This window comes from Antennarius striatus, chromosome 6 (genome assembly GCF_040054535.1).
Source record: "Antennarius striatus isolate MH-2024 chromosome 6, ASM4005453v1, whole genome shotgun sequence".
In the NCBI taxonomy this organism is placed as follows: domain Eukaryota; kingdom Metazoa; phylum Chordata; class Actinopteri; order Lophiiformes; family Antennariidae; genus Antennarius; species Antennarius striatus.
Genome location: NC_090781.1, coordinates 19,603,620 through 19,609,619, shown reverse-complemented (window position 1 = coordinate 19,609,619; position 6,000 = coordinate 19,603,620).

Below are 6,000 nucleotides of genomic sequence, written 5' to 3'. Positions count from 1 at the left end.
TAAGGCTAGAAACGGAGTGTGTAAAGTTAACTGGCTGCAACAAAAGAGAAAACTGTGTGACCAGGATTTCAAGACCCCACAAGGACAAGACCAGGGACACATGAGTGTGTAAATGCATAGAGGTGAATGTAGACAGAACTAGAAATATGACTAAGGTCAAGTCTGTTACTTCAAATAGGACACAAATCCAGACAGTAACCATTAGTGAAACACAAGCAGCACTAGCCCTTCTTATTCTGGTTAATGTACAAGTTAAAATAACTGGGAATGATGGCTTCTGCATTGCTACTTTACCTGTTTGTTGTCACAGGCGCTGATGTAATCAGTCTGAGATTGTAGATCCAAGGGTACCATCTCTGGTGCGGATGTTGGAATGGGAGGCTGCTTGTTTATCACCTGTGAATTCAGATCAAAACAATCGTTTGCAAGCTGGTAAAGATAAAACCTGCTATTTGTAGATATTTCTGTGTTAAAAGCACTAGTTCGAGTGAAAGCAGCTTCTGAAATGACATGTGAACTCAAAAATAACAGCATTGTTCAGTCTATGCTAGAGGAACAAGGAAATAAAACAACAAATGAAAGAGTAACATGGGTTACATTCAACATAGCCATGTCAAACCTCTAATACTTAATAAAGTGCTATTTTATGACAGTAATGACTTGACTTGGTTGTTGACAGGTGTTGCCAATTGTTTATAAAGTAATATATTATAAGTTACAGACGGAAGGGCCCCACAAGGATAAGACTAGAAACGGAGTGTGTAAAGTTAACTGGCTGCAACAAAAGAGAAAACTGTGTGTCCAGGATTTCAAGACCCCACAAGGACAAGACCAGGGACACATGAGTGTGTAAATGCATAGAGGTGAATGTAGACAGAACTAGAAATATGACTAAGGTCAAGTCTGTTACTTCAAATAGGACACAAATCCAGGCAGTAACCATTAGTGAAACACAAGCAGCACTAGCCCTTCTTATTCTGGTTAATGTACAAGTTAAAATAACTGGGAATGATGGCTTCAGCATTGCTACTTTACCTGTATGCTGTCACAGGCGCTGATGTAATCAGTCTGAGATTGTAGATCCAAGGGTACCATTTCTGGTGCGGATGTTGGAATGGGAGGCTGCTTGTTTATCACCTGTGAATTCAGATCAAAACAATCGTTTGCAAGCTGGTAAACATAAAACCTGCTATTTGTAGATATTTCTGTCTTAAAAGCACTAGTTCAAGTGAAAGCAGCTTCTGAAATGACATGTAAACTCAAAAATAACAGCATTGTTCAGTCTATACTAGTGGAACAAGGAAATAAAACAACAAATGAAGGAGTAACATGGGTTACATTCAACATAGCCATGTCAAATCTCTAATACTTAATAAAGTGCTATTTTATGACAGTAATGACTTGACTTGGTTGTTGACAGGTGTTGCCAATTGTTTATAAAGTAATATATTATAAGTTACAGACGGAAGGGCCCCACAAGGATAAGACTAGAAACGGAGTGTGTAAAGTTAACTGGCTGCAACAAAAGAGAAAACTGTGTGACCAGGATTTCAAGACCCCACAAGGACAAGACCAGGGACACATGAGTGTGTAAATGCATAGAGGTGAATGTAGACAGAACTAGAAATATGACTAAGGTCAAGTCTGTTACATCAAATAGGACACAAATCCAGACAGTAACCATTAGTGAAACACAAGCAGCACTAGCCCTTCTTATTCTGGTTAATGTACAAGTTAAAATAACTGGGAATGATGGCTTCAGCATTGCTACTTTACCTGTATGCTGTCACAGGCGCTGATGTAATCAGTCTGAGATTGTAGATCCAAGGGTACCATCTCTGGTGCGGATGTTGGAATGGGAGGCTGCTTGTTTATCACCTGTGAATTCAGATCAAAACAATCGTTTGCAAGCTGGTAAAGATAAAACCTGCTATTTGTTGATATTTCTGTCTTAAAAGCACTAGTTCAAGTGAAAGCAGCTTCTGAAATGACATGTAAACTCAAAAATAACAGCATTGTTCAGTCTATACTAGTGGAACAAGGAAATAAAACAACAAATGAAGGAGTAACATGGGTTACATTCAACATAGCCATGTCAAACCTCTAATACTTAATAAAGTGCTATTTTATGACAGTAATGACTTGACTTGGTTGTTGACAGGTGTTGCCAATTGTTTATAAAGTAATATATTATAAGTTACAGACGGAAGGGCCCCACAAGGATAAGACTAGAAACGGAGTGTGTAAAGTTAACTGGCTGCAACAAAAGAGAAAACTGTGTGTCCAGGATTTCAAGACCCCACAAGGACAAGACCAGGGACACATGAGTGTGTAAATGCATAGAGGTGAATGTAGACAGAACTAGAAATATGACTAAGGTCAAGTCTGTTACTTCAAATAGGACACAAATCCAGGCAGTAACCATTAGTGAAACACAAGCAGCACTAGCCCTTCTTATTCTGGTTAATGTACAAGTTAAAATAACTGGGAATGATGGCTTCAGCATTGCTACTTTACCTGTATGCTGTCACAGGCGCTGATGTAATCAGTCTGAGATTGTAGATCCAAGGGTACCATTTCTGGTGCGGATGTTGGAATGGGAGGCTGCTTGTTTATCACCTGTGAATTCAGATCAAAACAATCGTTTGCAAGCTGGTAAACATAAAACCTGCTATTTGTAGATATTTCTGTCTTAAAAGCACTAGTTCAAGTGAAAGCAGCTTCTGAAATGACATGTAAACTCAAAAATAACAGCATTGTTCAGTCTATACTAGTGGAACAAGGAAATAAAACAACAAATGAAGGAGTAACATGGGTTACATTCAACATAGCCATGTCAAATCTCTAATACTTAATAAAGTGCTATTTTATGACAGTAATGACTTGACTTGGTTGTTGACAGGTGTTGCCAATTGTTTATAAAGTAATATATTATAAGTTACAGACGGAAGGGCCCCACAAGGATAAGACTAGAAACGGAGTGTGTAAAGTTAACTGGCTGCAACAAAAGAGAAAACTGTGTGACCAGGATTTCAAGACCCCACAAGGACAAGACCAGGGACACATGAGTGTGTAAATGCATAGAGGTGAATGTAGACAGAACTAGAAATATGACTAAGGTCAAGTCTGTTACATCAAATAGGACACAAATCCAGACAGTAACCATTAGTGAAACACAAGCAGCACTAGCCCTTCTTATTCTGGTTAATGTACAAGTTAAAATAACTGGGAATGATGGCTTCAGCATTGCTACTTTACCTGTATGCTGTCACAGGCGCTGATGTAATCAGTCTGAGATTGTAGATCCAAGGGTACCATCTCTGGTGCGGATGTTGGAATGGGAGGCTGCTTGTTTATCACCTGTGAATTCAGATCAAAACAATCGTTTGCAAGCTGGTAAAGATAAAACCTGCTATTTGTTGATATTTCTGTCTTAAAAGCACTAGTTCAAGTGAAAGCAGCTTCTGAAATGACATGTAAACTCAAAAATAACAGCATTGTTCAGTCTATACTAGTGGAACAAGGAAATAAAACAACAAATGAAGGAGTAACATGGGTTACATTCAACATAGCCATGTCAAACCTCTAATACTTAATAAAGTGCTATTTTATGACAGTAATGACTTGACTTGGTTGTTGACAGGTGTTGCCAATTGTTTATAAAGTAATATATTATAAGTTACAGACGGAAGGGCCCCACAAGGATAAGACTAGAAACGGAGTGTGTAAAGTTAACTGGCTGCAACAAAAGAGAAAACTGTGTGTCCAGGATTTCAAGACCCCACAAGGACAAGACCAGGGACACATGAGTGTGTAAATGCATAGAGGTGAGTGTAGACAGAAATAGAAATATGACTGTAAGGTAAAGAACTTAATTATTTTACATTGAATAATTAGCAGTTGAAATGAAGTTTGTTCCCAAAGATATGTTTTTGCTATGCATCCTAAATATCAACTTTATAACAGTGTATTGTGCACCCAAATAATGCCTTGTACCTTTATTGGTGTCAATATGTCATTCAATAAATGCTGGTTTGTCCCTCGCAGACAGAATGTATGATTTTGCATCATCTGCAGGCCCTAATCCTGGTTCTCCTTGTTGACATTAGGCCTCTGTGAAAATATTGTTAAATTGTTTCAAATGTATCCAACAACACAAACAACATCCTTCCAAACTAATAACTGATTTAAAGACATATTCATAATCATAGTTCATAATCATCTGGAATAGTCATGTTGATGTATACTTGGAAGTTGCACAAATTTTAAGGTACTGTGATAGAGCCAGCCTGTCCTTACCACAATTTTTTCCAATCTCCTACATTCATTACTATTAGTTTAGTGTATTCTAATTCATTTGAACATTTTTTATATCAACATGACCTTGTATTACAACGCGTACACTACAACATCCAATTTAAGTCCTAATTATTTCAGTAGGTTGCTCCACATGGTCAGCACCTCACCAAACATTTGTTTGCTCCACATGGCACACCCTGAACATTTGATGCTGCTAGGCCAGTTATGTATTACATTTTTTTCAGTTTGTCCCAATTTTTATTATGTTACAGGTATACCAAAGTATACCTGGCCCTCATCAAAAGAACTTTACAGGCACTGTCCTTTATAATGGTTAAATATCTGTTTTGTCAAGGTGCACACACAGGGAGACACAAATGTAAACACATTCCAGCTTCAATAGATCAATATTCAGAACTGGATTCACTCAACCCATAACCAGATATAGTACATTCCCTGATAAACATTTCTACTTATCCCCCAAAAGAGAAGGCAATACATGTTCTTGTTGATTGCTCATATCCATTTTGTCAAGCAAAGATCAATATACTTTTATAGGAATTTCCACCTCAATGCTTCTCACAAGCAAAATGCCACATCATCTACAAATTCTATTGTTGTCACCAGAGCATCTGTATTCACCCAAAACCACAATTTAAAGCAAAATGAATATTTTATTTTTTCCCAAAACTGCACTGTAACTCAAAGTACAGTTAGAGAAAAGTCAGCTATATATATAATCAAATGATGTCATTCAAAAAGCATTCGTAAGTTGAGAAGTGCTCCTTTGGGGTAAAAACATGCATGTAGAAGGGTTGCTGAATCAACCATTCTGAAATCACCACAAACTCAAATTTACATTTCTGCAGTTTGTATGATGGGCTGTATCACACACAAATGGACAGTATCCAAACACCCTGAATGCATCACTAACATTGCATACGGCCTCAAGTCAGTAAATTAAATTACTACAATCACTTTCTGCATATCTCCAAGAAACTACAGATGTATCCAGTAGGATCAGTCACCTGAACATCAGCCTCAGACTCTGGATGAGTGTCAGCTACGTTGACACGCCTTCCAAAACGAGCGTTACATGCATGCTAGCATATACGTGCACGACACGTGCACGCAGGCTAAATATATAAAAATAGCATTAATATTTGTATTATTCTGGCTATCAGTCAAAAATAATGTGTAATTACACACATATACGACCAAATACCACACACAAAAACTTTAAAACGTGATTTACGCACACGGGTACATACACTCATCGCGCACAAAAACTAGCATCAGTACTGGTTATTATTCTTGCTGTCAAAAACCGTGCAGTGACGCATCGCCTGTCTGACAACTTTCTGTTAAAGCCATGTTAGATTCGTGACGTATTAACACACTTACCTCGGATTTCACCACAGGAATGTGCTTTCAGCCACAACAGAAACAGAACTTCCGTGTCCGCTGCTCTTCATCCAACTTCTCTCCGTGACTCTAATGAGATGCGGACGTCTGAGGAGTTGACTGGCAGCGCCGGCAGTCGCGCGCGTCTGAGCGTCACGTGCCTGTCACGTGACAGCGGACTGGCTCCCTGCAGCCACACTGATCACGTGACAGCGGACTGGCTCCCTGCAGCCACACTGATCACGTGACAGCGGACCGGCTCCCTGCAGCCACACTGATCACGTGACAGCGGACTGG